Raw genomic sequence first — 12,927 nt, forward strand, 5'->3', positions numbered from 1 at the left:
GATCTCCAACCAGACTTTCCATTAATCAAAATTGGATGAGTCACCCAACTTCTCATCACTCTTGAAGAAGGAAGTCATCTTGACTTTGACTAGATCGGCTCTTTCAACTTTCCAAAGATGATTGCTTCAATGCTTGTCTCCTTTTGGGCTTGTCCTTCACATTTAGCTCTGATACCATGTTATTTTCAAATTATTCTATGTTGTATCAATTACTTTAGCCCAATTCCACACTTCAATTAGAAATGTTTCCAATTAAAATTAGTCTTTCTATTCATCAACAGTAATTGAAGATAAAACAATAAATGCAATGACAAAGGAGACAATCATCACATCAACAACAGACACTAGATTTGGTCAAAGACAGGGAAAAACTCCACTAGGGGGAAAACCCTTTGAAATTCTTGTCTATTAGATTGTCATAAAATGTTCAGCAGAGAGTACAATGATCCCAATACAATATCATCAGCAATACAACCCAATAACATTCAGAAACAAATTTCCAGTGTCAGATTATATCTGAGACAACTTCTCCAATCTTCGGTCAAATGTAGATAACTTCATTTAGTGGTCAAATTTAGTCAAACTCCCAATCGCATGTGTGAGGGGGCTGTGAGAGCGACTATAGGATCCCAACCGCTCCCTTGATGCCTTTGTGCCAACGACTATAGTCGAAAATGATCTATGACAAGCCTACGACTATAGCACAAAAACCCTAGATCAACAGCGAGCCTCAGACCCTGTAACCTCGGACCTTTACAAACTTCTTTTGTCGACCTTGCCTCAGACCTGTGCAAACCAATCAATGAGAAGAGAAGAAGATACTTGGTTGATGATGTCGAATGAGCTATAGATTACTTCTATTTATAGGCTTCCATGGGTGTCCAACAATGTCCATTTGATGTTGAGGCCGACTGTCTAAATGTGCATGTGTGGGTACATAAATTCAAAACTCCTGCTTGTCCAAATGAGGTGATATTTAGGTTTATTTTGGTTCTCTCGAAAAGAGGAATTCAATGTCATCATTATCTCCATCATATGAGTTGTCCAAGGTGGAATTTGACCATAGTTGCATATTTTAACAAGAAGTTATCCGAGTGTTGCTTCTTTCAAAGAATATTCATTGCCGATGTCATATTATATCTGGTGAAGGGATCTCTGTAGATGTTGGGAAGGTAAAAGCAATCATGGATTGGTTGATACCAAAAAATGTGCATGAAGTGCGAAGTTTTATGGGTTTAGTTGGATACTATCGAAGGTTTCTAGAAGGGTTCTCAAAAATAGCAAATCCTATCACAACCCTCCAATGTAAAGGAGTCAGTTATGAGTGGACCGATGAATGTCACATGGCATTCTCTAAACTTAAAATATTTTTGACCAGCACACCAATCTTGCGAGTACCTGATATGGAAAAAGATTTTACTATATGTACTGATGCATCCAAGCAAGGATTAGCTGTAGTATTAATGCAAGATAGAGGAGTAATAGTGTATGCCTCCAGGAAGTTAAAGCCTCATGAAAAACTCTATGTCGCAAATGATTTAAAGTTAGATGTTGTAGTACTAGCATTAAAGATATGGAGACACTATCTTGTAGGGAGAAGCTTTATGCTTAAAAGTGACCACCAAAGTTTGCAAAATGTGTTTACCCAAAGGGACTTGAATGCTCGACAAAGACGATGGAGTGAATTCTTAAGTGAATATGACTTTGAAAATTCATACATTAACGGAAAAGAGAATGTCGTGGCAGAAGCTTTAAGTAAAAGACCAAGGATATTTTCCCTCATACCTATTAAGATAGACATGAGGAAGCGAGTACTAGAACATCTCTTGGAAAACAGTCGGTATTGAAAAGTGAGATCTGGGCTTGATAGTAAAGGTCCAAAAGAACCTAAGTTTGAGGGATATGAACTAGAGGATGATGGATTGTTACGATTCCATGGCAGAATATACATTCTTGATATTGGAGTTCTCTGAAATACCATCCTTAAGTAATCCTATAGAGCACTATATTGTGTGCATTCTGATGTAAAGAAAATGTATGTTGATACAAAAAAACTCTTCTTTTGGGCAACATGAAGTGTGATATTGTCCAACTTGTTGCAAAATGTCTTGAATGTCAACAAGTGAAGGTTGACCATCGTCACCTAGTAGATCTCCTGCAACCTCAGGACATTCCTATGACTAAATGGGATAATTTCTATGGACTTTATCATCGGGCTACCTCTTACCCCACAAAGGCACAATGCTATTCTAGTTGTGGTAGATAAACTAACAAAAACCATCCATTTCATTCCCATAAGAGATACTTATAAAATCGTTGATGTAGCTCAGGTATTTATAAATGAAATAATTAGATTTCATGGAGTACCTAAAAAGATCATATCAAATGGAGATTCAAAATTTACTTCAAGATTCTGGACTTGTATGCAGTTATCCTTAAGAACTCAACTAAATTTAAGTAGAACATATCATCCTGAGACTGATGGACAAACAGAAAAGGTTAACCAAGTAATAGAAGATATGTTGAGGATGTACGTTATGGATCAACAAACACAATGGGAAAAGTACTTTCCCTTGGTTGAATTTTCATATAATAACAGCTACCACAGCTCAATCGGAATGCCTCCATTTGAAGCATTACATGGAAGACCTTGTATAACACCACTACGTTGGGACAGGTTAGAAGATCGGGTGATAGTGGGGCCAGAATTTATTCAAGAGATGAACACGTAAAATAAATTAGGAAATGTTTGAAGGAAGCACAAGATAGATAGAAAAGTAATGATTATGATAGGAAATATGAAGCAGGGGATCATGTTTTCATCCGCATCAGACCAAATAAAAGCACCGTCCAATTTGGAAAAGGAACAAAGTTGTTGCCTTGGTTCATTTGGCCATTCAAAATTCTGGAAAAAGTTGGACATGTCGCCTATCATCTTGCACTAGCACCCCACTTTCATAAAGTTCATAATGTTTTTTATGTATCTGTATTAAGACATTACATAGCTGACAAATCTCATAACCCTCAATGGAAGGAACTGCAGGTATCAGATAAGAAAACCATTTCAGTCGAACCATTACGTATACTAGAACGTAGGGTTCGATAGCTCGGGAACCACCTAGTTGACTAAGTTAAAGTCCAGTGGGACAAATATAGTCCTGGATCAGCTACCTGGGAAGATACAGAGACCATATGTTGGAAATACCCCAAATTGTGTTGATTTTGAAAAACTTAAAACCTTATTTTGTATATTTTTACTTTATACTTAAGGCTATCATTTTGAACTATTATATGTAAGAATGAATTTTATTTTACTTTGTTGGTACATGGATACCAATAAGAAATATGTTATTTGTTTAACTTTGTTGGTATGTGGATACCAATATGAAATATGTTATTTGCTTAACATTATTGGTACATGGATACCAATATAAAGTCTAGTGTTTGATTAACATTGCTATGAAATTTGAATTATGAATTATATTATGGATGAGATATCTATAGTTTTTATTTTTATTATTACATATCGACATGATTAATGAGATGGAAATAAAAAAATGACAACAATTAACTACTTAATATGAAAGCTAACTTACAAATATATGGGTTGGACATGGCCAAGTATGTTATATGAAAATCAATATCGTAGATAGCAACATATTTGGAATGTGGAGAAACTTTTATTTAAATACAATTTGTTTTGAATATATAGATGCATATGTTATAATGTGTGGACAAGTGTTTACATTGCAAATAGCATCGTTACCAAACTAACCACATGATGACAAAACTCGAAGAACAATTGAGGCTCAATGAGATTACATAATAGGATGTTGACCATGAATCTACTAGGAAGGGTGGAGGTGTTGCCCAGTTTATCCTCCGAAACCTGGAGCATGGGAGGAGTGTGTGAGTCACGTTCCCTTAGACATGTGATGATGATTGTCGAATGCCTACTAGGAAATCAGGTCGATATAGTCGACGTTGTCACCCTTGGGGTCTATGAATGGTTAGGTCAATATAGTTGACGCCATGGCATATTCTAGTAGAGTACGGATAGGATGGGAGCAGAAGAGATTAGAAAGGATATGATGATTTTAGAATAGCGTGGGAGCTCAACTGGGGCAGGGCATGACTATTAAAGTTGAAAAACTATAAATGTTTAAAACACAATTTTAAAGTGTCCTCACGTTAAACAAAAATTCAATTACGAAACATAAATCTTACATGATTATACTAATCGCTAAATAATTAATGATATACTATATACACCGTAACTTCAGGATGAAGTTTTCTAAAGGATGGGTGTATGTAACAACCCATCTTGAATCATGAAGTCCATAGGAACATTAGCATGCATACAAGGCATGAATGTGATAGCTACATATGCATGTATCGCATGCATAGAACTAGTATACATATTAAATAAGTATGAAAAGTCTAAGTATAGGGTAATGAATTAATTATTAAAGTATTGGGTGAATACCTAACTCACTAGAATCTAATGAATATATTGTGAGGTACCTATTATATATGCCACCATCATAATATATAACTAGTATATTGTTCAAAAAATAATAATAATAATAAATGCAATGGCTTATGCAAATAAAAGAGAATAATAATATGATATACATTATTTACTATTGTAACTAAGAGAGGTTATATATTAACTAAGAAGAAACATGATATATATTAACCTAAAAGGGACTACATATATACAAGGACGAATGATAAAAACTTCAATAAGTTAAATAAATTATAAGCTATGAATTAGGTTAATAAACTTTAACAAAAGGGTAAAAATTAATAAATTAGCATCAAATATCTCATGGATTGTAAATTATTTAAGTTAACTAAAATCAAAATTATGACGGTCAACTCTTAAACATGACCACCTCAAGAATTCATAGAAGACCCTTCTGGGTGCCAGGTATCAACAAAGAAGGCACTGGAAACCTTATTATACTGAGAAATGTTGAGGCAGTGGAAAGGAGGAGGCATCGATTTTCGACATACAAGGATAAGTGTTACGATAGAGGGGGAGGAATTTTGCCCTAGGTAGTGAAGTGAAGGAAGGAGGAATTTTCATTTTTTTAATGTCACAGATGAAGGAGGAATTATAGATAGAGTCTCAGTCAGAGAGGAAGATTGAGCATTAAGCCTTGATTATTCTTGGATTTTTGGGCACAAGGGCCAAAAGATCTCCATTTGAAGTCTTTTGGATTTGGGGACAAAATAGGTAGACCCCAGATAGGTTGGGAGGAAAAGGGTAGTTTGGTAATGAGAGCGGGAATCACAACAGGCCAGAAACATCTTCAAATAAGAGTTCTAGGTAAGTACTCACTAATGAATTGATAAATTTTGTTTCAAAATTCACTGTATGGATTCTAAGCATAAATTTTGTTAAAATCTTTTCATTTCCAAAATTTGGTCTTCACACGGTTAGTCTCTGTAATTGATTCCTAAGTAGGTGGGTGTGAGAATTACTCCAACATGTGAGACTTCAAGTTTTAGAATAGAGGTAATGTTGATGCATAATGGACATCCAAGAAGAATTTGAAAGTAGGAAGCTTAATAAAAGGGAATGTTGAAAATCTACATATGACAAAGAAATGATCACCATTATAGACACCCTAACCAAATGACAACAATATATTCTTGGAAGCTAATTTTTTATACGAAGATAATAATAGTCTCCAACAAAAAAACACTTTTTGTAAAACAAAAAATCTAGATTAAAAACATTGCCACCTTTGATATGGAGATGCTACATAAAAGGGGTAAGGACAATATAGTCACTAATGCTCTTTCAACGAAATGATGAAGAGTCACTATCACTTGTAGTCTCAGTGGTATTTCTAGTGGTTGAATGAAATCCATAGAAAATATGCAAAGAACCCATAAACATGTGCCATAATCAATAATCTGATTCAAAATTATAAATTTGAATGGAAAATTGATGTCCTTTGGTATACAGGAAGAATTTACCTAATCCCAACCTAAAAATTTAAGTCTGAGGTTCTTAAGGAGCCCCGTGACTCACCAATCATAGGACATAGCTTTTTTAAAATTTACTATTATGCACACTAGTCATTATTTTTGGAAGAGGATGAGTAAAGATATTCAAAAATACGTAACAAAGTATGATAAATGCCAGAGAAATAAAAATACTCTAGAGTTAATACATCCCTTACATATTTCAAACCAGAAATTGAAAGAAATATCAATGGACTTCCTTGAAGGGTTACCCATATTAGATGGAAAGGAAAAAATCCTTGTAGTAGTTAATGGAATCACAAAATACGCACACTTTATAGGAGTAAAGAAAATTGACTCTTCTAAACAAGTTGTTGAAGTATTCTATGAAAAATGTTTACAAATTACATGGTTTTCCAAAAATCATTGTTAGTGATAGAGATGCCAAATTTAAAGGGAATTTTTGGAAGGAATTCTTAAAACAAATTTGAACATCTCTCAGCATGAGTGTTATTAGCCTATTTTCCCTCAGTCAGTTGCAGTCATTCTTATGCTATTGACCTTTTTGTATAGTCTGAGACTTGATTTTGAGCTTTTTGGAGCATAGATGTTGGTTTTCCACATGCAATCTACTACCTCCCTTGGTTCTTAATGCACAATCTAGGTTGCGAGTGCCAAATTTCCCTCTTTTAACCAATGTCCGTAACTTTTTCAAGAATTTTCCATTCCCTAAGAGATTTGATTGATACCTTATCTTTATCTTGGCTAGGGGTGAATTATTATGGAAGTTTCTTAACTTCTCTTCCCCCTAAGCATCCATATTCATTCTCTTAAGGAGGCTAAAAGGCCTATTTATACTTATCACATCCATGGGTCAGACTAGTTTTTGTAGTTTGTGGAGAGAATTCTAGAACCCAAGCTTAAGATTGTTGTCATTATTATAGTTAGAGAAGGAAGGTTAAGGAAACCAGGCTGCCAAGCTTAAGGAGAGGTTGCCTTTGTGACTTGAAGGTATATCATGTATAAATTTTGATTATCAATACAAGTGTTTGATTCTCCTCCCATTTATATGTTATTATGGTTGTTATGTTCACATTTTTATTCTACATAAGCTAATATGCCCTTTGCGGGAGGCAAAGTTGTCTTGTTTGGTGGTGCTTGTGTGCAAGGTTAAGGATCATGATTGATTGGAGCGAGATCCTAGTGTAGGGGCAAGCTCTCTATTTTCTACATCATTTCCCACACTCATTATTGGTATGCGAGGTTTCAGGTATGCCTTCTTCATCCACTTGTTCGAGAATCAAAGAATGAATGCATGAAACAAATGTAGGGTTATCACTTGCTTGTTTGTATTCCACTTCCACACACTTATCTTTCTAGTGATCCCTGGGCAAGGATCAGGGAGCAATAGCTCCTTATGGTTGTACATTTATAGCTACAATAATGAGTTCAACCTAGCATCCCCAAATATATGGTCAATTACAAATCATCAATAAATCTTTGGAAGCTTACCTTTGTTCATTTTGTAAAAGATAAAAATTATAATTTTTCCAATAGTTACACCTTGATAACACAACAATACTTATCACACTTCAACTAAAATGACTCCATTTTAGGCTCTTTACGATTATGAGCCTCCTAAGTGAAAGGAACTCGATATAAAGTAAATAAAAATTCCAACGGTAAAGGATAAATTAGAAGAAAACCAAAATGTGCTAAAGACACTCAAGGAAAAATTAAATATTGCAAGAAATGATATGAAGCAGTGAGTTGACCAACATAGGACAGAGAAAGTTTGAGATTGGAGATTGATATTTGTGAAGTTCCAACTCTACAAAAAATTATCCTTAAAACAACAAGGAAAGAACAAGTTGACACCAAAGTTTTACTGACCCTATTAGATTAACAAAAATATCAACAAAGTAGCATATGGCTTGAACCTACCAGAGAAAAGTTGCATTCACATTGTTTTCCATATATCTTCTCTCAAGAGAGTGTTGGGTAAGCACCAAACATCACAGACAACACTCCTTATGTTAGATGATAGAAGGGAAGATCATTTTAGAACTGCTACCCACTAAAATGGGTAACCATATAAGAGAAAACTTTTCTCCTATTCTTCACATAGTCAGCTAACCATTAAGCCCCTAACACCGCTAGTTGATGATGTGCCATTATATCTTCGCCACCTGCATCAGTCATATGCTTCTCACTCATCCAGCAAGAGCGCATGGATGAAGGTGGGTTTTCTATCAAAAGGTACTCTAATCATTTTGAAATTGGGTGCTTATGCTTCTTTGTATTTGGGCTTTTGATATGGATTATGGGGTGACATGGAGGAAAGAGGGATTTTGATCGTGATCTTGTTCCCTCACCTTAAATGGGGGGATAATCTTCAATCCTAGTTCAGTGGTACCTCCCCTAATGGCCCAATGGGTATAGGAGGGGCACTACTTGGGAAGCCATGATTAAAATAGTGTAGTTCCATTTATCCCTATTCCATACTTACCACTTTCCATCATACATTACAAGCCCTTATCTCACATCCATTCTTCAGGTTCAACTAACCATTGGTTCTCTGGGATTTGGCACCCATACATCCTCATACCTGGGTAGGGCTCAGAACTTTTCCCTAGGAGGTTGATGCAGCTAAAAGAAAAAGAAAGAGCATATCATGGAAACAAAATAAAATAAAAAGAATATCAAAATGCAAAATATGGTCAGGAGATACACATTAGCACGTGAGCAAAAAAGCCTAGCATGAGCTCTAACTCACTCATTATGGCCATCACTCGATTCCCAAGCACATGTTGCTCTATTACATCATAAAAGGAATCCTTGCATGTCCCAATCCAGATGAGCAATGAAATTACTCATCCCTAAGGGGTAATACGGCTACTATACATTATTCGAAGCAAGCTCTAACCCTTTGAGCTATGAGCAGTAATACAAAGAAAAATCAAGCAAAAGTAAAAGGCACACAAGATGGGTGGAAAAACAAAGGTCGAGTTGATAACTCATGCATCCACGATTGCTCCCTCCTCACATCCATACTCTCAAGATGTGGATCCCCATCATGTTGGTCCCTTTGACCATGGCACTTGGCCATGAAATCTTCTTCCCTTCATACCATCATTATTATTCACTAACACCTATCAATTGAAGGGTGGACTGAGGAAATGTTACCTTCCTATGGGGGCTACAAACACCTCATAGGGCTATCATTTAGTGACTACTATCTAGGGAGGAAACACCATTGCAAGCTCAAAGCCCTAATTTTGTAAGGGAATCCTTATTTGAAATGTTAAATAGCCCATTATATTCAAGTCTAGTTCACTTAGATGCAATAATAATTATTGTCCCTGATAATTGCTTGCTTTCACTAGACTTTACATTGTGATTGTCAGGTGGTTCAACAACCTATTACCTAGGAAACTTACCCACATGTACCCAGGCCCCAGAGAAGTATATTGGCACCCACATGTGAATAATTGAGAGCCTTGGGTCTCCAAGTAGGAATCACATATAACCCTAGGCACCTCCTACACCTAGGACGTTCTACCACATTGCATTATATTTGATGATTCTTCAGTGCGATACACTTGGACCCAGCATGCCCCCAGGTCGTCCTTATCACCATATGAGGGATGATAGTTGATCCAGGCCCAGATGAGGATGGTCACACCTTCAGAGACTTGGTAGGGCTAGTAGCACCTAGAAATCCCTCAACATTGGAGCAGAGTCAGACATTATGAATAGTTGGAGACCCAAGGGACCACTTTAGGGTACCCTAATTGGATTGTATGGACCACAAAGGGGGGATATGTTGAATTTTGTAACTAGGTTTGGTCTTCATGATATTTTATGTACTCTTTATTTTATATATTTGATATAAAAGAAAAAGGGGAAATATTATATTTATAGAATGGGTTTCATGCTCAAGTTTAATTTGTTATAAGTCAAGGCACCCATTGTGTGCTTCTAGGTTTTGTCATAGAATCAAGAAGTCAAAAGAGTCATTGTCATATATATTAGACCCAATTGGGCATTCTGTAATAGGTCAAGAATTTAATTTTGAGTCAAAAGTGTCAATATACCCCTCCAAAACCAAGTCATCCTAGCAGTGAAGAAGTCAACCTAATTAGGGTTATTCGTCCTCCTTGAAAGCCTATATATAAGAAACCATTCAACCTCATTTGGATACTCACTCACTCATTCAATCAAGGAAGCAAGGAAAGAAGCAAGAGGGCAAGTGAAGGTCTAGAAGGAAGAAGGAAAGAGAAAATTTTGATTTTCTCTCTCTCTATCTCTCACACGTGCCAAGGAGGCTAGGGTTTCTGCAGCTACAAGGACAAAAATTTTGAACTACAAAAGAAGGAACAAAATCTGAAGTAAAGAAGTCAAGTTAATCATTTGCAAGCCTTTGAACAAGAAGTGGCCCAAGCGAAGAAGGAGAAAGCCTAAAGAGCCCAAAATCACCACACATGCGAAGTTGCAGCGAATTGCAGGAGGGCTGAAGTTGCAGGACTACAATGAGGGATGAAGTTTGTTGCTAGGGGCTAAAGTTTATTGTTGGGAGTAGAAGTTGAGCATTTGGAAGAGATTTGACCTGGTTTGACTTGGTGAAGAGAAGCACATCCTCAAGAATGTTGACTTGCTCTTGGAAGGGTCTTGGTCTTAGGTCTGAGGGTCTTGGAATTCACCATTTGAAGATTCTATAAGAAGAGAAGATATTTTTGTGGGTTTTCCTCTCTAGGAAATATTTTGGCCCTAGCTAGCAGCCTATATCTTGTGTCCATTTGTTCTATTGATTTTCATGTTTTGGTAGTTGTTTGATGATACGAACACTATAATATTAAGAGAAGAAGAAGCTAATCACAAAGAAAAGTAAAATAATATCACAAGCAATTATCAAGTTAAAGAGAAATCACTTCAATTTAAGCCCTATTGATTTCTCAACATGTGTTGGGAATGGGTCCCCTAGGGTCAATTTTGGGGTTAAAAGCCCAAGTTTTGGGGCAGAAAGCCCAAATTTTGTAGGAAAGAATGTAAAGTCTCCGCATTTTGTGACCGCGGAGCGTGAAGATGTAAGAAGTCAAAAAGGTTTTTCACCCTTAGTTTAGATAATTGTGTCGGCTTGATGAGATCTGCCCTTGGTCCGTGGACCATGGGATTGTATAAAGAGGGTGTCATAGAAGAGTCCAAGGCAACGAAGTAATAAGTTTTGGTAGAATTCTTAGTAAGTTCATCGGTTTGTGAGAGCTAAGAGCTAAGAGTCTTAGCGTAGGAAGAGGCTCTGCAACTGAGTGCACAAAGGCCTAGGGTCGAAGTCCACAGCTGAGTGCGTGGACCCCTGCAGCTGTGTGCGCAGGGTAGTCAAAGTCTATACTAGAAATCTGGATTATCAATAAAGAGAAATATTCTGCAATTATCTGTGTATGTGTTAATTTAATTATGTTATGAATGTTACGATTATGATTATGTTGAATACTGGAGTATGAATTAATGCTATATTGATGCACGAATCTATGTATTTTACTTTGTCATATGAACACAAGTAGGAATATCTATTTACGCGAAGACAACTGTAACGCATGTTAAAGTAACCAATACTTAAGTGAATCTGAGTAGATATAGAAGTAAGAGTAGCTACAGAGGCGCGCAAGTGCCTGATCTATCTATTTATGGTCCGCGAAGGATGATCAGAGACTTTCGCAGAGGCTTCGAGGACGAATAAGAGAAGTACTTCAATAAGCCCGAAAGGGCTTATCGATCTGTGCAAAGGGAGGTTAGGGCATATAATTGACATCACAACCATCTCAGGGTGCGGAAACTTGGTTCCTGCATCCCCCCATACTGCTTCAAGTGAGACTTCAGTCCGTGCTCCGTGGATTGATGCCGAAAGGGCTAGTAGTGTAGGGATTTGCTTGGCTGCTTAACACTGAACCTTGGTCAGGGCCCATCAATCCAACAAATGGTTCTGTTGTCGAGACTAGGGTCTGCATAATGAGATGTGTGATGTCGCATCATTAGAATCCAACTAAGAAGGAGATTGAAGATTGGTTGGAAAGAAAGATCCACAAATTCGTAGCATAAGAAAACAGGAATCTGCGATTGACGAAAAAATAGTGGTTGGACAGATATCAATACACAAAGATACAAGAAATCTTCTTTTGTTCCTTCCTGTTTGAATTATATGAGTGGATCGCGAAGTTGGCAGACAACCAAGGGAGGTGGAGGCTTGACGGTCAGATTGTTTGGACATCGGAATTAGTGCGGAGAGTGGAAGCCTCTAAAGATAAGATCGCGCGCACTGTCGATCATTGGATTGACCCTATCATACGAGGTTTTGTGACAGAGTTCGCGGTCGACACTTCGGTCAGTTATAGCGAAGCAGAGCGTCGCTTCTTCAAAGGACCACGAGGTAAGTATTTGAAATCATTAAATACTTGGATTAAGATGCTCTTGTGTGAAAAGCGGGTTATGCAGTTACCTTGATGTTTGGGGCTACACGAAGTGGAAGGACTTTCAGGGATGGAGGAAGAAAAGGACCTAAATATAGCCCATTGATTGAGCCTCCTCTGAGTGATGAAGAAGGAGCAACACAGGCTTCTGCACTGAGCGTTATTCAATTGATAAGATAGGGATTCCCACGAATACCTACACTGCCTCCATCCTCACCTCATCCACCCACACTGCCTCCATCCTCACCTCCACTGCTTACCCCCTCACCCACACTGCCGCCACCTCCACCACTTACCCCCTCACCCACACTGCCACCACCTCCACCACCATTCAACATGGAGAACTCCGTAAAGCTACCTGTGTTCAAGGGTGTAGGAAATGAAGATCCGGACTAGTTTTGGTTCGTCGCGAAGGCTATATGGGAAGCTCAGGGTATCACGGATGATCAAATGAAGAAAGCGACGTTGGTTAGTGCTTTGCAGG

This window comes from Pinus tabuliformis, chromosome 9 (assembly GCF_031772625.1).
Source record: "Pinus tabuliformis cultivar Carrire ecotype Pingquan chromosome 9, CPIR1, whole genome shotgun sequence".
NCBI classification, from domain to species: Eukaryota; Viridiplantae; Streptophyta; class Pinopsida; order Pinales; family Pinaceae; genus Pinus; species Pinus tabuliformis.